Consider the following 25,807-nt stretch of genomic DNA (forward strand, 5'->3'; position numbering starts at 1 on the left):
AGAAGAAAAACAGATCAGACCAGAGCAGACAATAGGCCCCTAAAGTGTTCCCCCTAAGTTGCTTTGATGTTGTCCTAGTGTCTTGATACCAGGAGGCCAGGGATTGCAGGAAAAGGGTCTTTTTTGTCTTCATTCACTTTCCCCCCTCAGTTTCTGAAATGATTCTCCAGAATTTCTCCTCATAAAAAAGGTAAGAGCCCTAACAATTCCTTCTTCTGTGGCAGGCTGGTTCGCCCGTGCCTGGAAGTGGGGGTCTCATTCCTGCGCTGCTCAGGAGGAGCGCTGGGAGCCTGCGATTGGAGCTCTAGCCTTGCCCCTGGAAGTCTTTGCAGGCGCTCCGGGCTGGGGATGGCCCCCTCTTTCTAGGGAACCCCAGTAACACGATCTGCGCCTCTGGGTTGTTGGGGGAGAAGGGGTGGATGGAGAGGAATGGGAGGAGGGTGTGAGATTGGAGGGCGTGAAGCGGGGAAAGAGAGAGAGAGCAGCCTGAAAGAGAGGCAGAGAAGGGCAGAGCCCTCGTTCAGAGCAGCCCCAACCAGGAGCCCAAGGAGGGCCTCCTTGCAAGCTTGCGCTGTGCATTCTCAGGCTGAGCAGGGGCCAGCGGGGGCTCCGCCGAGTGCCTGCAGAGATTACACGGAGCTTTGTGTGTGTGCGAGTGTGCCTGTGTGCGTGTGCGTGTGTGTGGACTTCCCACACCCTGCCCTGGCGTGCCTCGTAGTGAAGGGGAGGTACCCCCATCCTTACCACCCGAGCCCATACTCTCCGGGAGGAAGAGAGGCATGGCAGGCAAGGAGGGAGGCTGAGAGAACTCTGTCGCAAGACGATCCAGAAACTTTTCCCGTCTCAGGGATCTCTCTGGTGTAGAGACCGTGAAGGAGTTGTGGGCGGCCCCGTGCCTCAGTTTCCCCAGCTGTAAAATCCAGAGAGCCGCCTGGGGATGCTGCCCGCCTCTCTGGGATCCGGTAAAAACGGAATAGATACCCTTCTGTCTCAAACGCGTTGAGAAATCTTCGAGCTAGCAATGCTGTGGCATCACAAAGTAGAAGTGTTATCATTGTTCTTGATCGTCATCATCATGATAATAAAACCGTCATTAAGACACCCTGAGACAAATAGACCGGGAACACAGATCAAGTGTCTGAGCATTTCTAAGGAAACAAAAAGCCTTTTTCCACCTGTTGGCTTCTGTCCTTTTCTCTTGTGTCTTTTCCTTAGATTTATTGGCCGATTTGTACAGAGAATGGGGTAGGAGGGGTTGGGTTTTCCCCTTTTCTCCTCCCTGGTACATATTTTAAAAAAGAAGAAGAAGAAGGTCAGTGTAAGATGCTCGAGAGAGAAAATGTGTCTCCCTTTATAGGAGTTTTTTCAAAACCTTGTGTTTTCTGGCTCTGGCAGGGCATGCAGACACATCTGTAAACTCTGCCTTGGAGGTTACAGATTTTTATTGTGGCTTCTAGAGATTAAATGAGATTTATTTACAAATGCTGTTTATCAGAAAGTAAATATCTTACTGTGTGTGTGTGAGGGTAAGAATATGAAGGTTGTTTACTCACTGGTGGTTTTGTGGATAAAACCTTTGCTTTTTAAAGTGACATCTTGAGAGATGGGACTAGAGGACTAAAATCAGTGGCTAATATTAATTTTAAAAAATTTTAAGGAAAAAATATGTCTGCTTATTTTCTCAAATTGTGGGTTTCCTTTCTTCTGTTCTTATACAGTGATTGTTTCAAGGCTCTCAGTTGTTTCTCTCTCTCAATTCTCTGGGGGAATTTCTCTTTCTTACCTAATTCTGTGTTTTCTGTGACTCTCCTACTTGTCCATAAAAAAAAAAAAATTCTGTAAAAGTCTGAGAGGCTGTGCTTCCTTCCATTCTAACTGCAAATGTTTATCGGACCGACTCCCTGTGATAGCTAGAGATTGAAGCAAAGCACCAGCTCTGGTTGAGAATATTTATGTTCTTCCCATTGAGGCCTAGAGAGCCTGACTTCTGGGTGTGGAAAAGGATGAAGAGAAGGTATTAACTGGCTTGGATCTGGCAAGAAGTCACCCCCCGCCCCAGAGCATTTCATTGAACTAGAACTGAACTTCATATTTTAGAAATTGTTTTCAACTTTGTAAGCAGAAGGTCTTACCATGGTTTGTCTTTGGCAAGATTTCAGGGTCCAGAAATCTTCCTAAAAGGTTAGAATTTCAGAACTGCAAGGGAAAAGAAAGATTATTCCTGAAGTTTTAAATGAGGACACAAAAGCCCAGAGAAGATCATCAATGATCTGAAGGGGCTCAAAGCAAGTGTAGTTGCATCTGGACCATACCCTGGGGTTCAGAGTGCCCTGCAGGTCAGTTGTTATGCCAACCATCCTTCCCTGGCCTCCACATTTGATTCTGTCTGTCCCAGTATTGAGCCAGCCGAAGATGGGCACCTTTTGGAGTTTTGCCTGCTGTACTGAGTTGTAGCAGCACACTCAGCCCTGCTCATGGCACAGACGTGGCAAATATGCGTCACAACATGAATTTGCATGAATTCATACATGTATTCATTTGTTTATTCAACTAATATTCAGGGGCACTTGCTATGTGCTGAGCATCTTGCTGAGAACTGAGGATGTGGGAAAGAACAGGGCAGATGCAGCTACACTTCTCTCAAAAAACTTGCAGTCTTATTGGTGTAATCAACATGAACCACACAAAGTAGTAATTATAATATTGATAATATACATTGAACGGCTTGCAGATGCTGTTATGCAGGGCATAAAGTTGTATAAGTCATTGACCTGAAGTTTGTAATTAGACATAAACTGTCTTTTTGGCTTTGTGGCTAGGTTATTACCCCTGGCCAACTTCCATTCCCTGGTAGCATTTCCACTCACATAGAGTCCAGTGTTTGTAAAGACAGCAGAAAATTCCCTCTTTCTCTTTCCCTCCACCCTCCACACAATACAAAAGAGTCACAAATATGTCTGCTAACCCTTTACACATATACTATTAAATAACTTCATACTCATTGTGAGCCAGCCTATTTAACAGTCATTATCTGGGTGATTCACATTAGCTATAGCCTCTGTGCGCGGTTAAACCAAATAGACATTGGAGGGGGCACGTGTTTAGGGAGACTCTTCCTTGTCTCATTGCACTTGTTCTATAGTTCTTCCAGTTGATACTAAACACTTAGCTGCAGGACACATCACCATTATCACTGTCATCTTAGAATTCCAAAGACATTTGTGTACAAAATGGCTTTTCCCATTCCTACCAACAAGCACACATATCTAAAAAGGGCGGGGGCGGGGGGGGGGGCGGGATTAAAGCCTCTTCAGTGGGTCCACTTTTGGTTGATTTGCTAAAATCTCACTGGTTTTATGAAGTCAAAGGTAGGAGAATTCCCTCAACCCCAACGTTTATGGTCTTGTTTGGGGAGAATATTTTGGTGAAATGCCAGTCATTTCCTTGGAGGCAGATTTGTGTTAACGCTTATACCACCGTTTTCTACATTGTGTCTTTTTCTGGTACTCACAGGTGTGAAGTCTTCAATGTTGTCAATCCATCCTTATTTAGATTAATTTAGTAGTTTAAAAGGAAGACAGATATGCCCACCCACACATAAATCATAGGTTTGGTGCCTATCCTCTGGGAACCCACACAGGTTGTGTGGTCAAGTCACGTGAAAAGAGGCATTTCTATGTACCCATTGTTGCTAGGCAGTGAGGGTGGTTGTAGCAGCTACCCTTTCCGGAGCTTGGGTAGTTGTCTGCATTTGGCACCTGTGGCCATTGCCTTCTGTGAGCTGTATGACTTCATTTGCAAGTCTTTGATCACTTCTGAGACACTCCCCCCCAACTCTGTGTTACTCGCTGGGGAGCTGTCTCTGGGGGAGGCAGTCTGAGTTGCTTTGGAAGGGTAATCCAAAGAGAGGAGTAATCTGAGTGGGGAGTTAAACAGTGAATAAAACAAGAATCTGGTTGGGGAAAACATTTAACAGAGCTAGGGAGCCAGACAACAGTGATCCTGGTCATCCTTACCTCTAGACAAATAAGCACAAAGATTGTGATGACATTTTAAAAAGGTACAATGGGTGGATACTTGCATAAATAAAAGTGCTAGAGCCTTTAGTCCTGCTGAAAGAAAAGAAAGTGAAGTCGCTCAGTCGTATCCAACTCTTGGCGACCCCATGGACAGTAGCCTGCACCAGGCTCCTCCATCCATGGGATTTTCTAGGCAAGAGTACTGGAGTGGGTTGCCGTTTCCTTCTCCAGGGAATCTTCCCAACCCAGGGATCCAACCCAGGTCTCCCTCATTGTAGACAGACGCTTTACCATCTGAGCCACCAGGGAAGTCCTGCTGAAGGCAAAACCAATACAACATACAAGACATTCCTCAAACGCCTTAGATACAAATACTGCTTTTGCATGTAGTTTTATTGAAGGGAATTTTGTGTCCTCCCAACCCCCAAGAGACATACATATAAGATGTAAAATGGAAATTTTCTACATTTCTTTTAAGTCTTGACATTTTGATGCAGTTTAAAATGATATCTGCTTAGTCCTCTATTATAATTTTTTTTTTCTGTTTTTGACCGCACCATGTGGCATTTGGTATCTTAGTTCCCCACCAGGGGTCGAACCTGTGCCTGCTGCAGTGCAAGCAATGGTGTCTTAATCACTAGACCACCAGGGAAGTCCCAGACTTCTCTTGTATTAATAATATTGTTTAGTTAAGTACTGTTGTTGTCCTTCTGTTTATTTGAGTAAGGTTATGTGACTCACCTAAAGACGCACAAGAAAATAAGGGGCAAGATGGCCATCTGATTAAATCTCCCGATTAGACTAAATCTCTTCAAGAGTTGAGAAGCAAAGAAGTGAGGCAATCACCATGCTATTCAGGTCAAAGGTACTGTGTTGAGAGGGCATTAAGATAGCTGCCTTAGTTTTTAAAATATATTTATTTTATTTTTGGCTGTGTCGAGTCTTGGTTGTATCGTGAGGGCTCTCTTGTTGAGGCACAGAGGCTCAGTTTCCCCATAGTAAGTGGGATCTTAGTTCCCCAACCAGGGATTGAATCCACATCCCCTGCATTGAAAGACAGATTTTTAACCACTGGACCAGCAGGGAAGTTCCTGACTACCTTAGTTTTGGCCCCTTTTTTAAAGACTAAGATTTAGAATGTTGATCAAAAGAGAGGAATTCTCCAATTCTAATTTAATAATTGGGATTCCCTGGTGGCTCACATGGTAAAGAATCCACCTGCAATGCAGGAGACCTGGGTTCGATCCCTGGGTTGGGAAGATCCCCTGGAGGAGGGCATGGCAACCCACTCCAGTACGCTTGCCTGGAGAATCCCCATGGACAGAGGAGCTTGGCAGGCTGCATGCAGTCCATGGGGTCGTAAAGAGTTGGACACAACTGAGTGACTAAGCACACAATTTAATAATTACGTTGTTTTTTTTTTGCTAAGTACATTGGACCAGTTTCTGGTGTTGGTTTTGCCAGTCTATTTCCCTGGACGTCTTATAGAATGAAGTGCTGTGCTTTGCTAAGTCACTTCAGTCATGTCTGACTCTGCCACCACATGGACTGTATATAGCCTGCCAAGCTTCTCTGTCCATGGGATTCTCCAGACAAGAATACTGGAGTGGGTTGCCATGCTATCCTCCAGGGGAACTTCCTGACCCAGGGATCAAACCCACGTCTCAGGTCTCCTGAATTGGCAGGTGGATTCTTTACCATTAGTGCCACCTGGAAAACCCCTGTAGAATTAAGGGATTGGACTAAATCCTCTCTAAATTCCATTCCAGTTCTGTTATTCAGTATTTCTGACTCTATGAATAGGATCTTCCATGAGTCTGGTCTTTCAGTCACCTTACACAAGGCCCAATTCAAGAATTATGGTTACCAAAAGGGGAAATGTGAATTTTGTGGGTGTATGAGATTTGTTCCTGTACATCCAAACTGTGTTGACATTTTGAAGTGGAAAGCACAATAAGGAAAAGTAGGATTTTAACTTATGAATTTCAAGAGAATTTGCCAGTCAGCATGCAGACACATGTGGAAGGAGACTTAAGAAGCATTTTCAAAAGACATGCATTTTGAATACATCTTTCTGTATAATAAGTATGAATTTAAAATGGCCGGACACTTGGTACATCTCTTAGCTTCACTATTCTCATGCTTTTTCATAGAAATTGTGCAATTCCTTTTTGCATTGTGTTTACATGTTGTTTTGAGGATGCAAGGGACCAATTTAAGCAATTATAGTGTTTATGATACACGCTGTGTGTTTAATGTTATGTTTTTGGGGATGACAGGACTGTTGATGATCTTTATGATATGCAACTCCTGACGGATATTGCTGAAGACTTGCTGATGTGATGACAAATAAATAAATAAATTTATGTGTGCATATATATATGTGTATATATATATATATATGATATGTTTAGAATGTGAGTAATAAATTGCTTCTAAAATGCACCCAAGAGTGGGACAAAAAACGAGAGTAAATGACGTTTTTATTAATCATGTTTTCTATGAGTAATTCTGTGCACTGTTCTTTTGAAATTGGTTAAAGGTTTGGAAAGATATAATTGGAAAATTTCACATAGCAGCTTTTAATGCAATTTTTAGAATCCCAGAGTAAGTTCTTCTGCCATGTTTTAGAAATATCATCTTGGCTTGTTGCAAGAGTGACCAGTTCAAGGCTGCTTTGACAGTTAGTAAATCACTGACTCTCTTTGAATTGGTCTTGTTTTCTATCTGAAAAAAAAAAAAAAAATAGTGTAGAGATATAATTACTTTCTATCTGGAGAAGAGAATTTTGAAAACAACATATAATGATTTTTTTCCACTTATATTGTTCTTTCATTCTTGGTTGCTTAAATTTTCTAATTTTGGGTATTTTGCTTAATCTTACACATCAATCCTTAGAAGTAGATATATAGGAGAAAGGCATTATTGACTTTAAAGATGGAAAAACAGAAATAGGTTTGTAGAATAGTATAATGGCTTGCTTTTTAGAATATAAGAATATACTCTGTAGATATACGTGAAATGTTTGGTTATTGGTGAATGTTAAACTATTATGGAAAATAATATTCCACGTATTATTGTTGTCAACTAATTTTTAATAATATAAATGATTATCAAAAGTGTTTTTATGATATTCACTTGAAGATTCAAAATGCCTCTAATCTAAAGGTTTGGAGAACTTTACTGATTTCCATGAAAGCCAGAATCACTCTTTTTCTTGAAAAATAAATTCACAAATTCAAAATTAACAATAATGTAATGACCGTTGAAAGAAGCCAAGCCTTTATTTGCTCAGAAGAGAAACTTGTGAATCTTGGGGTAACTTTATCTTGCCTAACACTAGATCTGTTGGACTGTCTATTATGCTTGGGGCTTGTGTAGTTAGTACATGTTTGAGGAGGAAATCTTTGCGGAGGGTCTGTGGACAAGGGACTTTTTGAATGCAGGTGCAGGACACACTTACCCTGAGGATGCCTGGAGTGGTGAATTATTATATCGAAATCCATGATACACTGGGCTGTTTAAGACAACCGTACTCTAAAGAAGGCAGAATTTTAGTTCTTGTGCCAGTTCCCAGGTCTTCTGCCTTGTCTTTTCCAAGCCAACTCCCGCTGCTCCTTCAAGATCATCCTGGCCATTTCTTCCGGAAAGTTCCTTAGTGTCCAAGGAACAAAGCACCCTACCTCTGCCCCTGGGCTGGTCGTGTACTTATGTGGCCCTCATCACACTGCACTGGAATGATCTGGCTTCTACTCTGGGCTGTGGTCCCATCAGGGACTGGGGCTGTCTTTGGTTTTTGTACCCCTAATGCCTAGCTTAGGGTGAAACAGCAGATGTTCCATAAATGTTGTTGAATGGATAAACGTTTTTACTGTATACAGAAAGAATGGCAGGCTTAGATTATATAATCTTATGTACCAAGTTTAAAAAACAGGAAGTTTCTTATATTAGGGTAGTCACTCTTCTCGTTTGCAGGTAAATTACATATTCATAATGAAATATTTTTTTACCCTTGAACGTTCCTATTTCTTGTGTCCAGTTTTTCTCCCCTAAAGCTTTTTTGCCATGTTTCCCACTCTTGAACCTTGTGCTTCCCTTACTTAAGAGTTTATTTTTTATGTCAGAGAATGCGTGCTCAGTCACTTCAGTCGTGTCCTACTCTTTGCGACCCCATGGACTGTAGCCCGACAGTCTCCTCTGTCCATGCGATTCTCCAGGCAAGAATACTAGAGTGGGATGTCCTGCCCTTCTCCAGGGGATCTTCCCAACCCAGGGATCGAACCTGCGTCTCCTGCATTGCAGATGGATTCTTCGCCCACTGAGCCACCTGGGAAGCCCTTATGTCAAAGACTCCCTTATGACAAATGAGTTGGTGAAGTTTGTCTTGATAGTGGTGGCTGAAGAGAAGTTTATTCTACCTCAGTACATGGAAAATAAAGAGAGATTTGGGGAAGTCAGGACAATCAGAGGATAGTGAGGTAAATGACTGTCTTCCAGGAAACTGCAGTTGTGACCCATCTGAAACAAAGAAGGGAAATAGTACAATCTAACTTTTCTCTTCTAGAAAGGGTTTTAAGTCCTGAACCCTCTAACAAAGGCATTCTGGTTGCAAAGAACTGGACCACTGAAGTTTCCTCGAGAAAAGGGATTTTCATTGTGAGGATGCTCACAGATGGAACCTGGAATTAGAACTGGAAATCTCTGAGCTACTGAAGAAACTCTAGGCACCACCTTCTGTCTTCCATCAGTCCTGTCCTCTCAGGGTGTGTTTGCTTTCCTTAGGCTCCTTCTGTTGCCTTCCTTGAGCTGCTTTTGCTGCCTGCTGGTTTGGTCTTCTAACGTTATTCTGAATAATCACTCAATCTCATAGCTTTTGTTTACACCTAACTGTTGCTACTTTAACTTGCCAAGGACCCCCTATGTGGAGAACCCTACACCTTCTCTCCCTTACTTCCTTCATGACTTCTTCCCCAAGGCTTCTGTCCTTATATTCTTTCATTTGTAGTGTTCCCTGTGAATTGCTTCATTCGCTCAGAATTCCCTAATTTAGATTCCCAAGAAAGAATCCAACTGAGCCTTTCATTGCCCTGTCTTATAGGACTCTAACCAGTCTATGATTGGAGTTGCCCACGGAACAGAAGTGCACCTTTAGTCCAGGATGCTGTGGCAGAGGGTGGTGGGTAGGAACAGACGGCTTGTCAGTCAGTATAAAACTGGATTGCCTTTTAGTAGGAACTATGGAAGGGCCATCTTCCCTTCCGTATAGCTCACAACAAATGTACTTGACATATCTATTATGAGTCCATTAGGGAAGTCTGAGAAATTAAGGATAACCAGATTATTAAAAATTAAAATGTTTCATGGAGGATGATTAGTATAACTGAGATAAGAAGACCATGGGAACAAATAGCAACTTTATAACCAGGAAAGAAATTGGGAGAGGGAAGTGTATTAGAGTTAGTTCTCAGATGAGCGGCATCATTTCATACATTTGTTAAAGAATGAAGGTAGATAAATAGTGAAAGTGAGACTATATTGACATGAATCCCAGAGGCTAGTTTAAAAAACAAGCATAATCCTGGAATTGAGGCCCAGAGTGAGGATAAATAGGAATACTAAGCTTTTTAGGGAGTTTCTGCCTATCCTTTCTTCCTGTATTTTATCCCTCTTCTCTGTTCTGTACTTGATCCCTCTTAACTTTAGCTTCTGGAACCATCTGTCATGAATTAGTGATGTGACCTTGGGCTAGTTATTTATTCTCTCTCAAACTCAATTTATTCATCTGTAAAATAGGTTAATGATTATTATTTCAATAGCTTATTGTATGAATTAAATCAGATGGCATAATATATTTAAAGTGACTGGTACACATTACTTAGAATGTCTTAGGTGCTCAGTCAATTGTAGCAATGATTCCAGCACAAAGCAAGGAAGGAATTGACTAAACAATGTTCTGAGCCAAAGTTTCCTTGTCATGTCATTTATTCCTTGGGATAATCCCACAGGACTTGTATTATTTCTACTTTTCTTTTATTGAGGTACAAGTACAGTATTATATAGTTCATGTGTTATTTCTACTTTATGAGTGAGAATACACTAATAATATTTAATTGGTATTTGCTGTGAGGAAAGCACGAGCTAAACCCTGTCTTGTGTTGTCATATTTGAACCAAGATAGATACTGTTCATGTCTTCATCTCCTAGTTGAGGAAACTGAAGTCTAGAGTTGGGAAGTTGGTTGGCAAGTTCAACTTGCCCCAAATCATATCTCTAGTAAGTGATAACCAGAGCTTGGGTGTAAGTCTGTCTGAGCCTAGGCCAGTCTGACTGAAGTTTTCCAAAGTCGCAGAATCGACGAATGAGAGTATGGCTGAGTCAAGACCAAGGTCTTGGTTAGGGCAGTAGTTCTGTAGTTCACTACCAGAGCTGCACGCTGATGAAGAATAGCGGTAGCCGTACACACACTTGTGTTCCACCTGAATCTGAGTGCCATGACTGGATTGCAAGGGCAAACTTTGGAAAGAGTACAAAGGGAAAATTTTTTTTAAATAATTGAAATATGTTAAAATAAGTTCTCGCAGACTTGCTGAAATGATTTAACAAACATGTGCTGGAAATGTCTATTGTGTGTCAGGCAATGAAAAATAGGCTTGGCACTGTGGAAATGCAAGATGAGGAAGGCTGGCTCCCTGCCTTTAAGGTGCTTTCATTCTGGTGGCTGGAGATTGATACTCACCCAACCAGTGATAAAGCAGAGGGCAATAGATGAAAGAACTGTGGAGTCAAGAGAGAACATTAATTTGGTGGTGAAGGGTATGTTGGTGGAAGGAACTTGGGAAGTCTTCGTGATGGAGATGGCATTTGCAATGGTTTTTGAGGGGACAAATATGGAAGTACTGCCTTCTATAGTTTCCTTTTTCTTCACAGCAAGGATTTCATAAAGGATGGTATAAAGAAGATAACTGCTGTGGTAATATATGGCTAGATTATAGGATTTCAAAGAGTAAATTCTTTGACTAAAAGTAGAGAAACATCTACTCTGATTAATCATAGAGAATAAACAACAAGGTCCTATTGTATAGCACAGGAAACTAGATTCAATATCCTGTGGTAAATCAAAATGGGAAAGAATATAAAAAAGAACATATGTATGTATATACCTGGATCAGTTTGCTGTGTAGCAGAAATTGACACGACATTGTAAATCAACTGTACTTCAATTAAAAATGATTTTTAAAATTAAAGGAAAAAATCATAGAGGTATGTTGGTATTTTTCTGGTCTACAATTATGTATATTTTTATTGAAGGGATCAGAATGTGGAATCCTCTATTCTGTGCATCCTCAGTTGGGGATCTGTAGTTGTCCAGCCATCCAGCAAGAGCCTGCAAATCCCTCCAATGGCCAAATGGTACACCAGTAGCTGTTCTCAGCTATATTGAGTGGTATTAACTAGGTATGAGCGCATAGGTCATTTAGCCATCTACACTTCGATTAGAGATTGTTTTCTGTAGCTGGGAATTCCCAGTTTTCCTTACATACATTATCAGGCTTTCTGAAATTTTTTTGGAGACAGTTCTAATTGAAAACGTTTTTGTGTTGTTTTCCATAAATTTATTTGTGATTGGTAGTCTGTTTCCAAATGTCCTTTCAGGTTGTTAATTAGATGGAGTTTCCACATCTTAATCCTGTTTACAAAGGCCAAGACGTCTTCCACTTATGGACCTTATCCACTTGTACTGAGAACGTCCATACTTGTGTTTATACTGTGAGGTAGAAACCCAGCTCAGAGAAGGCAATGGCAGTGCACTCCAGTACTCTTGCCTGGAGAATCCTATGGACGGAGGAGCCTGGTGGGCTGCAGTCCATGGGGTCGGGAAGACTCAGACACGACTGAGCTTCACTTTCACTTTCACTTTCATGCATTGGAGAAGGAAATGGCAACCCACTCCAGTGTTCTTGCCTGGAGAATCCTATGGACGGAGGAGCCTGGTGGGCTGCCGACCATGGGGTCACACAGAGTCAGACACGACTTAAGCGACTTAGCAGCAGCAACAGAAACCCAGCTAAAAAGATTTGATTTATTTTGGGTTTTTGCTCAAGTCCCCTTTTCCCAAGCTCTGTCTTAATATTCATCCTTTTTTTTTTTTCTCAAGATCTGGCTCAAATGTCACCTTATGACAAAGTCTTTCTCACTTTCTAGCAAGAAATCTCTCCAACTCTATGGTATCCATGTTATTGTGTTCTTTTCTTGGAATGGTCATAATATCTATATGTGTTTGCTATCACAAATCCCTTGATAGGTAATAAACAAGAGGGCAGGGCCTTGAGTTCTAGTCATCTGTGTGTCCTTCAAAATACCCAACAGGGTCCCTGCTTTACAGGTGGTTGATGCCCAGAGATGTTTATTGAACTGAACTTAATTGTATTCTTGGTTTTATTGGACTGGTTTTGGGTGTGGTAACCTTGATGTCTGAACCCCTGTTCTTTTCCCTTTTGGAAAAGAAATGTTGCTTTAAAAAAAGAAAAAAAGAAAGCATCATCTTACTGATTTTAGGATGAAAGAAACCATGTAATATAAATAGTAATTATAATTATTATTAATAAGCATCATTAACATAGCATGGACTGATAGGGTTATTTTCTTTACTTGCTTTTGCTGGCTGAGTGGGCAGGCTTGGTAAACTAACTGGTCTTTTCCATCTCTAATATCTATGATTCCTTGAAATTTTATGTAGACAAGTACAAGCTAATGTATACTGGAAGGAACAATTGAAACAGCTCATACTCACTGATGGGCTCTGAATTACTCTACTTGTAAGTGCTCAGGAAAAAGATCTCAGATTCATTGTGGATTGCTCAATGGGGACATCTGCTCGCTGTGTAGCAGCAGTCAGAAGAATGAATGAAATATAATAGGCTGTATTAACTTTGAGAATGGGATAAAGAATGATGCAGAAGATAATATAGTGCACATAATTTGGCATTGACTATTTCTGTAATTACAATAAAACATTTTAATGATATACATTGATGCTATGACTTCACCTTAAAATCAGAATTCGGCATTGAGTCCTTTCATTTCCGAGAAAACAAAGCAGAAATATAAAGGATCCAGAGAAAAACAACAGACTGTCTCCAAGACATACAAGGGATTTGCCTGTAATGAGAAACTGAAATGACAAGGATATTTTAATTTGGATAAAGGGGGGGAAATGACATTGTATAAATTTATTTAAAATTAATGAAAGTTCCACAAAATTGCTAGAGCTAGCTTCTGATTATCCCTGGTAATGGAGGTCAGAGATAGGCAGGATAATTGAAATCCCTGATAATCTCCAACCCTCATTTCAGATATTAGTTGTAGGATCCAGTCCTATGGAAAGTTTTAACAGATGAATAAATACAAGACATAGCAGCCCAGGGTTTGTGAACTAAATGGCTCATGAGAAAGACAGTGTGGGATGTTGGGAAACACACAGAATTTGGAATAAGGTGTCATTTCTGTTTATCATCCATACAACCTTGAGTGATATGCTTAACTTCTATGAGACCCAGTTCCGTCATCTGCAAAGTGAGGGATCTGTAAAATTATAGTTTTGTTGGGAAAACTACATACGTTCACTGGAAGTGGTTGGTGAGTGGTCATGTAAGAATTTGAGAGCTGGTTGTCAAGAGTGCTGTCCCACTTGGTTTGCCATCTCGAGAGCAGACATGGCTCCCAATACCAGGGAGGAGAAGGGGGGCTCACACCAGTCTTCCCTTCTCTTCAGTCTGTTATCGCTTGTGCTCATGGTAGGAGGTTTTAGAAGAAGTATGCAACATTTCCTTCATCTCCAGAACCATCTGCAGCATGCCTACTTCCTTGCTTCCAGAAAACCTGAAGGTAACTTTGCATATGTTTTTTATTAATGCAAGATTATTTAAGGGTCATCTCCTGTGATTTTCTTAATAGCCCTATAAGGCTCATACTGCAATTATCCTCACCTTCCAGAGTGCAGATGCTAAGGCACAGACACCTTGCTTAGGGACACATAGTAACAGCAGAATAGAGAGTCAAACCTATGCTCTCTTGCTTCTGGGTTGATTTTAAAAGTCTAGAAAATTGTCTCATGTGACAATATTGATCCCTTTTCTGGGATGGTGTTTCCTTATTTCCCTGGGAACTCCTCCTCTATCCTTTGGCACACAGTTCAGGATTCATTACCAGAAGTCATCTTGTCTGCCTTCACACCCCTGTCTTGTAGCTCTTAACAGGTTATTATGTTAACAACAGTAGAAACCCTTTTACCCTGTTCAGTGAATAGTTGGTGACTTAGCTGAACAAGTTAGTTAAAGCAAGAATCATACAAAGTGATGGAATCATCTCTTAAGCCTTTATTTCCACTTAAAACATCCCTCAAGCTTTTGATGTAGGGCCAAGGCCTGTCTTTTGAGTTTAGGGCCTCCCAGTAGCACTCCTCATCCTATTTCTCATTTAAGCCACACCTCCAAGGCTTTCACAGTCATTTTGTCTCAGTTTCTTTAAAGTGGAGCTGGATCTTAAAGACATTCTGTGAGACAATCAGATTTTTCCAGATTTAATGATGGCTCTTCCCTGGTAGTTCAGTGGTAAAGAACCTGCCTGCCAATGCAGGGAACGAGAGTTCAATCCCTGGGTTGGGAAGATCCCTTGGAGGAGGACATGGCAACCCACTCCATTATTCTTACCTGGAGAATCCCATGGACAGAGGGGCCTGGCAGGCTACAGTCCATGGGGTCGCAAAGAGTCAGACATGCCTGAGCGGCTAAAGAGCAACAATGCCCACAACCTAAGTAGACAATGCATTTTTTAGTAACTCACCTTTAATGTGCCTTTCCCAAACTTTCAACTTCTTGATAGATCTCATAGAAACAATTTTCTCTTGTGCGCTCATATTTCATTATTTTTAAGTAACTTTAATTAAATTGTGGAATTATGATAGGAAGAACTAGCATAAGTAGTTTTCTCCACTGGTGGGAGCAAGCAGGGGTCAGGCCTCCTGGAGTAGCCACTCTTGGCTGTGATCAGGCAGCATGCCATGGGCCTGGTCTTTACATTTGCAGAGGGAATGGAGACCACAGATGAGTCTCAGTCAAGTGCTGGCCACTTAAGAGACCCCTGACTCAGTATGGCTTCTGTTCCATGTCTGGCCTGGAAGATGAATACCTCGAAACTTTAGCTTTTATCTTTTTGGTTAGTCCCAAAACCCAGTACAGTGATAGGTGTGTGTATGTGCTCGGTCATGTCCAACTCTTTGCGACACCATGGGCTGTAGCCCACCAGCTCCTCTGTCCATGGAATTTTCCAAGCAAGAATACTGGAGTGAATTGCCATTTCCTACTCCAGGAGATCTTCCCGACCCGGGAATTGAACCCAAATCTCTAGTATTGGCAGGCGGATTCTTTATCACTGTACCACCTGGGAAGCCCAGTGGGTGTATAGTGGACCCTCAGTTAACACTGATAAACTAGCTAACTGATTACACCAACAAAAGCAAAACTCAACTTTGTTGCTGCGCTTCTTCTGGTGAGGGTCTTAAGCACCATCCTCTGTGTAGAAGTTGGGTTAGAGAGAAAGAGTTAGCAAAAACATTCCTAATATTGCTGTAGGATAAGATGATATATACCATTAGAAGTTGAATGGAAGGCAAATACAAAGAAGTGAATTTTGTATGATATGTAATTAACCTGGGTAACTCACTAGCACATAATAATAGTGAGACAGTACACTTGATAACATCTTATAAATGATCAGATAATATTCTTACATGAGGAAAAATCCACACTTATGACCACAGTATTTGACTGTGAAAAGCCTCTCTGATGATTACTTTCAGGACCAGCTGGGTCAAGAAAAAATTTCCCTGACTGACATATCCTTGCAATGTTGAGTTTATGATATGCTTCTTGTGACAAACTAAATCATCTTGAATTGAGCATCAGAAGAGGAAAGAAGTCAGATCTGAAGGATATTAAACTTGATGGCAGATTTAGGAGATGCAGGTAGAATGTTGGTGAGGGCAGGGATATCCTCTTTCCTAAGATAAAGGAAATCAACCCTGAATATTCATCGGAAACACTGATGCTGAAGCACCAATACTTTGGCCACCTGATGGAGAGCCGACTCATTGGAAAAGACCTTGATGCTGGGAAGGATTGAAGACAAAAGGAGAAAGGGGCAGCAGAGGATGAGATGGTTAGATGGCATCACCAATTCAATAGATAAGAGTTTAAGCGAACTCCAGGAGATAGTGAAGGACAGGGGAGTATGGCCTGCTCCAATCCATGGAGTCGCAAAGTTGAATATGACTTAGCGACTGAACAACAAGAAGATACTGTGGGCAAAAACATTTAGCCTTGTGCTGAAAAAATGTTTGAAACAAAATTAACAGAGCAAGCATAGTTGGAAAAGTACAGAAAGTTTCTATGATGAGTAAATGGGATGAGAAAAAGTATCGGTTCTGTTCAGTCGCTCATTCGTGTCGACTCTTTGCAACCCCATGGACTGCAGCACGCCAGCATTCCCTGTCCATCACCAACTCCTGGAGCTTGCTCAAACTCATATCCATTGTGTTGGTGATGCCATCCAACCATCTCATCCTCTGTTGTCCCCTTCTTCTCCCGCCTTCGATCTTCCCCACCATCAGGGTCTTTTCCAGTGAGTCAGTTCTTCACATCAGGTGGCCAGAGTATTGGAGGTTCAGCATCAGTCCTTCCAATGAATATTCAGGTCTGATTTCTTTTAGGATTGACTGGTTTGATCTTCTTGCAGTCCAAAGGACTCTCAAGAGTCTTCTCCAACACCACAGTTCAAAAGCATCAATTCTTTAGCACTCAGCTTTCTTTATGGTCCAACTCTCACATCTATACAGGACTACTGGAAAATACATATACATATATATATATATCCACACTATATAAATATTTACCTATTTGTGTATATATATACGCACATATATATTTGCTTATTATATATATGTGTGTATATACACATATACATATATGTGTATATATATATACACAAATAAGTAAACATATATATATAGTGTGTGTGTATGTATACAGTAGAAATGACACTCCATAGGATCTGGTGTGAATCTTTTCATTAATTTTCCATATTGTGTACCTGTTGACCAATTCCAATAATTAATTCTTGAGGACTTCCCTATTCTTCAAGAGGTTATGAAGCAGTTATCTAGAAAAGTAAGAATGGAATTAACACTGTATTGAGCATTCATTGTGTGCCAGTTATTATGCTAAGTATTTAACATAGCTTAGCGTATTCCTGGAGAAGGCAATGGCACCCCACTCTAGTACTCTTGCCTGGAAAATCCCATGGGCGGAGGAGCCAGGTAGGCTGCAGTCCATGGGGTCGCTAAGAGTCTGACACGACTGAGTAACCTCACTTTCCCTTTTCACTTTCATGCATTGGAGAAGGAAATGGAACTTCAGTGTTCTTGCCTGGAGAATCCCAGGGATGGGGGAGCCTGGTGGGCTGCCATCTATCGGGTCGCACAGAGTCAGACACGACTGAAGCGACTTAGCAGTAGCAGCAGCAGCATATTCCTTTGAATATAAGTTGCAATTGATTTTTTTAAGATCAACATTACTTTATGTGCCACTATGAAAGAAAAAAACAAAAACTCCCAATTAACCATAGCACACCATCAATGTTAAAATATATCTTGATTACAGAGCTATTAAGACGTGATAAATATGCATCTTAGAGAATCAGTGAGATATAGTATCTCATTTAATCCTCCCAATGACCCTTACATTAAGCATTCATATTGCCAGATGAAGAAACAGGCTCAGAGAATCATTTACCTAAAGTCAAGTAGCAGGTAAGTGTTAGAACTGGAGTTGAACCCAAATTGATCTGTCTCCAAATCCACTGCCCTTTTCATAGTTCCATAGTTCTATGCCCTTTTCATAGTTATATAGTTCTGTGCTGCTGATGGAAACCAGTGCTTGCCCAGGATTCAGAGATTTTAGAAAATAAATAATAAAAACAGTGTATTCTACTAAAAGCACTCACCTCTGAACTTGTCTCCCCAAAACCTTTCCTCAGGGGAAAACTGAGTGACACTAGAGTCAGTAAGAGCCATGGATTTCTACGAGTGAAAGGACAATTTGAGTTCCTCTGGTTCAGTCTATGTCTGGTGGTTGAACGCTGATGATAACACTCCCCCAGGGAGCCCTGTGGCCTATGAGAAGCACCAGCAGGGCAGGGCCACTTGGGCAGCTCGGTGCACCTTTTGTGAGCTTTGCTTTCATCTCTTCACTGGTTCGGTTCTGTGTGTGGAGAGTCTAGAGTTGGCCTTACTGTCTTGGCACCACATGGCCCTTCCCATATTTGAGAACAAGTATGAGGGCCTCTCCAAAATTTGTCTTCTCCAAGGTGAACCTTCTGACTTCCTTACAGGACATGGTATAGAAGTCTCTCTGGCTGCTATTCTGTTGTCTGTATTCTTTTGAAAAAAGAGGCATTCAGAAGGGTTTCCCAGGTGGCTCAGTGGTAAAAGAATCTGCCTGCCAACCCAGGAGTTGCAGGAGACACTGGTTCAATCCTTGAATCGGGAAGATCCCCTGGAGAAAGGCATGCAACCCACTCCAGTATTCTTGCCTGGAGAATCTCATGGACAGGAGAGACTGGTAGGCTGCAATCCATGGGGTTACAAAGAGCTGGACACGACTGAACAGGCATACTCAGTCCTTTTGTTTCATATGGGATAGAGATCTCTCACCTCCCGAATCTGCCTGCAATGTGGGGGACCTAGGTTCAATCCCTGGGTTGGGAAGATTCCCCTGGAGGAGGACATGGCAACCCACTCCAGTATTCTTGCCTGGAGAATCCCCATGGACAGAGGAGCCTGGTGGGCTACAGTCCATGGGGTCGCATAGCATCTGACACGACAGAGAGACTAAGCACAGCACAGCACATCTCCTGGCACAAGCTGGGAGTACATTTGATGTGTGCAGAACCTCATCGCAGAAGTACAGACTTCTCCTTCCTTCTCTCTCCACCCCTCCCCCTTCCCCGCCCTTTTCTTAACACCTACTGCTATGTAGGCCATCTGAACTTTAAAATTTGTTTCATTAGAATTGATTAAGGATTTTTTACTTTGGACATGTGTTTGCTTTGTTTTCTTGAAAATTTTTTTTTTTTTGGCATTTGATACTGATCTCCCCCAATTTTGTAACATCCACAAGTGAGATTTAAAAAAAAAAAAAAAAGGTTTTTCAGAGCATTAATAAAAGCATTGCAGCACAAATTGAGCTGGGTAGGGACAAAGACAGAGCTGGCTGGGAGGTCATAGAAAATCTTTTAGTTGTTCAGTTACCAGTCCACCATATTCTTCTGTCCTATCCTTCTATGCCCTGCATTTCCCTATCTTGTTTATAAGAATATCAGGGGCTTTACACATGCCACCTCATTTTACCCAGGCAAAATGTCCATAACAAGATATGACTGTCCCTGTTTTCAGTTCAGTTCACTTGCTCAATTGTGTCTGACTCTTTGCAACCCCATGGACTGCAGCACACCAGGATTCCCCTGTCCATCACCAACTCCTGTAGTTTACTCAAACTCATGTCCATTGAGTCGGTGATGCCATCCAACCATCTCATCCTCTGTTGTCCCCTTCTTTTCCTGCCTTCAATCTTTCCCAGCATCAGGGTCTTTTCAAATGAGTCAGTTCTTCACATCAGGTGGCCAAAGTATTGGAATTTCAGCTTCAGCATCAGTCCTTCCAATGAATATTCAGTATTGATTTCCTTTAAGATGGACTGGTTGGATCTCCTTGCAGTCCAAGGGACTCTCAAGAGTCTTCTCCAACACCACAGTTCAAAACCATCAATTCTTCAGTGCTCAGCTTTCTTTATAGTCCAACTCTCACATCCATACATGACTACTGGAAAAACCATAGCCTTGACTAGACAGTCCCTGTTTTACCGTTAGATAAACTGAGCTTCAGGCAGGTGAAGGAGCTCACCCAGGAGTGTTTGTTAGAAGCAGAACCAGGATTTGCAACACGTGGTTTCACATTCCTTCTCTTCTACTGTGGACCTACCCATCGCAAATCTTTTTTTTGCTGAAATTCAGAAATAGTATCTCTACCTCATTTTCCTGAACTACAGGAGAGCATTTCTGACCTCAAGGAGCCAGATGTCATAAAAGAAGTGCCCTCTGTTCCTCCTTCCCAGAGAACCGCAGGCAAGAGACTGGATAGCTCTCTTCTCTCTAAGGATGGGAAGTTCTCACACCCTTTCCTTTCCGTTGACTTCTTTTAGAAACAGGCACAAAAACAGTGTTTGAAAAAGAAGATTCTTTCCTGAACAGTAAGGGGCTATTGAGCAGTATTTGGACTTAGAGGAAACAGAAATGTTAAGAAGCTGGTAAAAGCCAGTTACCTAAACTCTTGGTAATAAAGTCGCCAGAGTTAGAAAGGCTTACTTTCTCTCCGTCCCTCAGCACATGCTGTGATGACTTCATATTTCAAAATAAATTACAACTGTAAAGTTAAAAAATAAAGAGAAAGAACACAGCACAAATGACTTAGGGAAGATGCAGAGAACCAGCCCTACTGCTCAATCCCAGGCGGGTGAGCATGAATGAGATACATAAGGGGCTGCCAGTCCAGGGGGAGGTGAGTCATATGCTGAGATGTTGACTGCCACGCTGCTCTCTCGCTAAGGGACTGGCCTTTGGAGGATTCCTTAAACCCTCTGGGAGGAGTCTTTTAAACCATAAAATAGTCATGAAAACAGGGCATTGTAGTTCATGGGAGCATCCTTTTTTATACATAAATGATCTCAAATCCTTTTTAAATAATTTTCTTTATTTTGGCTGTGCTGGGTCTTTGTTGCTGCATTTCTCCAGCTGTAGCGAGCTGAGACTACTCTCTAGTTGCGATGCTAGGGCTTCTCATTGCAGTGACTTCTTTTGTTGGGGAACATGGGCCCTAGGGTGCGCCGGCTTCAGTAGTTGCGGCCTCGGGGTTCTAGAGCACACATTTCAATAGTTGTGATGCACCGGCTTAGTTGCTCCGCAGCATGTGGAATATTCCTGGACCAGGAATCAAACCCGTATCTTCTGTACTGACAGGTGAATTCTTTATCACTGAGCCACCAGGGAAGCCCCATAGGAGCATCTTGATTCTTAAACACAATTAATAATAATGATAACACAAGTCAGTTGTGTCTGACTCTGCGACCCCATGGGCTGAATAGCCTGCCAGGCTCCTCTGTCCATGGAATTCTCTAGAAAAGAAGACTGGAGCAGGCTGCCATTTCCTCCTCCAGTAATAATAGATGGTTTACAACTAAGCAATATACTAACAATATGTCTAATTTAAATAACACTGGGGACATCCAGTTATCCTCCTTCATAAACAGAGTCAAGGCCTGTGCATGAAGCAAAATATAGGGAATGAGGAAAGGTCACCTTGTTGCTTCCCAAACAAATTTGTGCCTGTTTTCTACATAAATAGGAGGCTTTGCTCTGTGAGAAAGTTCACTCAGTACCTTTCTTCCAAAGCAAAGTTGCTGAGGATAAATGAACTCACCCACACAATTGATTGAGGTAAACCCCAACACACTAATTCAGTCTTTCTGGAATGCTAATACAGTACAGTGAAGAATTAGGGAATTAGCTGAAACTTTTATCTTTTTTTCTAAAAAGGAGCTACTCAACTCAAAATTAATTGCGAAGGGAAATGGTTCGACATTATTTCCCATAAACCTACCTTGGGGATTGAAGGACTGTGGGTAGTGGGAGCCACAGACATGAAATCTGTGTCCTAAGGCACTGTTAACACAGTGTATGATTTTCAGCAACTCCCAAGTGACTTTTTCCTCACATCCATTCCATGTAAAACAATGGAAACCTATTTCCATGCTTATTTGTGTTTCCCAGGAGTCCTTAAGTGCCATGTGAAGATTAAAGGGCTAGGCCCTTCTTATTCCCTCTCATGATTATTCATAATTTTCTAAAATGGTCTTATTGAACTGCATGACCTAAAGATGAATTTTAAGTCTAGTGCTCTGTTTGTTCATTTGTTCATTCAACTAATATTTATCAAGGTCCTCATCCCACTCCAGTATTCTTGCCTGGAGAATCCTATGGACAGAGGAGCCTGGCGAGCTTCAGTCCTTGGGGTCGCAAAGAGTCAGACATGACTGAGCAACTGACACTTTGACTTTCTTTCCTGTACACTATGTTCTCTGCTAGGGACTAACAAGCATAAAAATTAAAAAAAAATGAATAAGGTTCAGTCATCATCCTTAAGGAGCTATTAATTTAGTAGAGGAGTAAGACATGTACACAGATAACTGTGATACAGAGAACAAGTTAATAAATGCTTTAAAAAGAGTCAGACCAAATCCCGTGGGAGGTTCACATCTAGTTAGAAAGAGCAGAGAAAGCCTCAGGAAGATGGTATCATTTGACTCCAGGGATTGGACAGTAGAAGGCATCTTACATATAACTGGAGAAGGCATCAATTCAGACCCAGGAAATGGCACGAGTGAAAGCAAGCCATGTGCTGAGAAGAGTAAGTAGACCATTTGACCAAAGCATAGGTCGGATGTAGGTAAGCAGGGAGAGACAGCAGCTCAGGAGACATGGTGGAGGATCTTAAACCTTGGGTTAGAGAATTGTAATTGAGTTTCTTGGGCAGTGGAGAGCCATTGAAAATTCTTGAGCGAAAACAGCGACATAAGCAGATTTTACTTTTGGAAGATTTATTTGGCGATGGTCTGTGGTGTGGACGAGTCAGTCAAGAGTCTGAAAGACCAGTTAGAAAGCTATGAATACTAGCGTAGTTCCGGTGAGAAGTGGTGAGAACTTGGGTTAGGGTGACGGCAATGGGAATGCAGTGGAGCAGTAACTTCAGAAACAGAGAGGCTGAGAACTTCAGAGAGGCCAAGTTGATAGGATTTGGCAGCAGCTTAAGTGGGGGTGGGGAGAGACTCACCCATGACAGATAACTGGCAAAATGATGATGCTCTTAAGAGAAACTGGATGTGTGCACTTATGTACTTAACATTTGTGTATTTGCGAGAGGGGATGGCAGGATTAGAAATAATCTTTTTAAAAGGCAAAATCAGATCTTATTGCCCCCTGCTTAATATCCAAATGGCCTTCCACTGCATTTAGAATGAAATCCAAACTCCTTACCATGGACTTGTGTAAGTGCTCCATGATCTGGCCCTTATGATTTACTCTAACCTTATCTCTTGGCACTCTCCCCAATGCTTCAGCTTTAGCCACACTGGTCACCTTTCAGTCCCTTAAATGCACCAACTTTATTCCTGCCTCAGGGCCTTTGCATTGCTGTACCCTGTGCCCAGAACACTCTACTCTCACCTAACTCACCTTTCTTGTCAGTCAGCTCTCAGCTTCAACGTTATCTCCTCAGAGATGACTTTCCTAACTAATTAGTTACCATACCCATCACCCACAGCCACTCTTTCTCACATCATCCTGCTTTTTTCTTTATAGCACCTACCATAATCTGAAATGATCTTATTTGTTTATGTTGGATCTGTTCCCCTCTAACAAAACTCAGCTCTAAGACCGTATCTATATCATAACTATATCCCAGTTATTAGAATCAAGCCTAGCACATAATGAGGTACTTCATAAGTAGTTGCTGAATGGATTAATTAATTCTCTTTGGAGAATGTTGGCTTTTTATTCAGGTGTCACATTTACGTGGCTCAGATGGTAGAGAATCTGCCAGCAGTGCAGGAGATCCAGGTTCAATCCCTGGGTCGGGCAGATTCCCTGGAAAAGGGAATGGCAACCCACTCCAGTATTGTTGCCTGGAGAATTCCATGGACAGAGGAGCCTGGTGGGACACAAATGAGTGGCTAACACTTAAATTTTTTCACTTTCACATTCAGGTAGAGACAGGCAACAAATACTTGGATATATGGGATTAGAGCTCAGGAGAAGGCCAGGTTTGACATCTGTCTTCCAGGAGATGAAAAGTCAAGAGATGTATTACAACTCCTAGGCCTTTTTGAGCAAAGGCATCACTTTAGTGTTTCTGCCTCAATAACTAATCTTAAACCTACAATCTCCGACTTAACCTCCATTATCTAAGTGAGTGTCTTCTGTCCTCCAGAGACTCTCTACTTGGTAGACTTTAGCAGAAATGCTACTTTGTCAGACATAATTTTGAAATCCCTATTTTAGAGTTGCCCACAGAGTCACTCACACACACACAATTATGTATGACTTTATGCTCTCTAAAGTTCTTTCATGACCATAATTTGGTCCTCACCAAAACCCTGTGATGTAGAAGACAAGTAATATTATCTCATTTTACAGATGAGCAAATTGAGACCCGGATGCTTGCCCAGGGTCAAACAGTAAATGAAGCAGTAATTTAAATCAATCACTTCTGACTTCATTTCTCCAGTTCCTTTAACAGACAGTACAACCTCCAATCCAACCTCTTGTCTAACTTCATTGTAGAAGTGGTTACAGGTTAAACAATACAATACAATATAATAAGAAGAGAGCAAGGAGAAAGCAAGGAACTCAGTAATCCACCTAAGATTGTTGCAGCACTGTTTATAATAGCCAGGACATGGAAACAACCTAGATGTCCATCAGCAGATGAATGGATAAGAAAGCTGTGGTACATATACACAATGGAGTATTACTCAGCCGTTAAAAAGAATACATTTGAATCAGTTCTGATGAGATGGATGAAACTGGAGCCGACTATATAGAGTGAAGTAAGCCAGAAAGAAAAACACCAATACAGTATACTAACACATATATATGGAATTTAGAAAGATGGCAATGATGACCCTGTATGCAAGACAGCAAAAAAGACACAGATGTGTATAGCAGACTTTTGGACTCAGAGGGAGAGGGTGGGATGATTTGGGAGAATGGCATTGAAACATGTATACTATCATGTAAGAATCGAATCGCCAGTCTATGTCCGATGCAGGATACAGCATGCTTGGGGCTGGTGTACGAGGATGACCCAGAGAGATGTTATGGGGAGGGAGGTGGGAGGGGGGGTTCATGTTTGGGAATGCATGTACACCCGTGGTAGATTCATGTCAATGTATGGCAAAACCAATACAGTATTGTAAAGTAAAATAAAGTAAAAATTAAAATTTAAAAAATAAATAAATAAATAAATAAAATAAAATGCAATTCTGAATTGAAAAAAAAAAAGAAAGGAAAAAGCAAGGAACTCAGTAATCCACCACCTAAGATCGTCCAACTCAGACAGAATCAAGAGTTAGTAGTGTGTCTCTTGTGAGAAAAAAAAAAGAGGAAAAATTAAGTCCCACTGTGTGCCAAGCATTTTGCAGATTGTACTTGACAGAACAAATTCTATGACACAGCATTCTCAGCAGCTTTTTATTGCTGACAAAGTTATTAGTCTGAGATTACATGCTTATTGAGTGGCACAACTGGGATTCTGTTCTACAGCTCCTGTATGTTTCCAGAAGTCATATCTGCGTTCAAAGGAAAAGAAAGATTCCCACTGCCTTCTCACCCTCCCACAAACTCTACTGCCCCACTCCTCACTTCACTGCACAGCACGCCTAGGCTTTGGAGTCACTCAGACTGAATTTGAACTTCAGATCTGACGTGGTTCAAGGGATTTATACTTCTGAGTCTCAGTTTCCTCCACTGCAAAACTGGGGATTCTTTTTGCCTACCTTGCTGCTGCTGCTGCTAAGTCACTTCAGTTGTGTCCGACTCTATGTGACCCCATAGACGGCAGCCCA

The 25,807-nt window shown here is 41.6% G+C and overlaps 2 protein-coding genes across 7 annotated transcripts in view; both read left to right on the plus strand.

The window, feature by feature from the left end:
• The window catches only part of BCL9 (BCL9 transcription coactivator), a 95,709-nt gene continuing 69,902 nt past the window's right edge, over positions 1–25,807 (plus strand). For all 6 annotated transcript variants that reach the window (XM_060413643.1, XM_060413645.1, XM_042253381.1 and 3 more), the window contains exon 1: positions 1–190. The gene's annotated coding sequence lies outside the window, so the exon portion shown is untranslated. The remainder of the gene's footprint in view (positions 191–25,807) is intronic.
• Positions 1–25,807, plus strand: part of LOC132659521 (uncharacterized) — an 80,541-nt gene continuing 54,734 nt past the window's right edge. The window contains exon 1 of the mRNA XM_060413653.1: positions 1–190. The gene's annotated coding sequence lies outside the window, so the exon portion shown is untranslated. The remainder of the gene's footprint in view (positions 191–25,807) is intronic.

Source organism: Ovis aries, chromosome 1 (assembly GCF_016772045.2).
Source record: "Ovis aries strain OAR_USU_Benz2616 breed Rambouillet chromosome 1, ARS-UI_Ramb_v3.0, whole genome shotgun sequence".
NCBI classification, from domain to species: domain Eukaryota; kingdom Metazoa; phylum Chordata; class Mammalia; order Artiodactyla; family Bovidae; genus Ovis; species Ovis aries.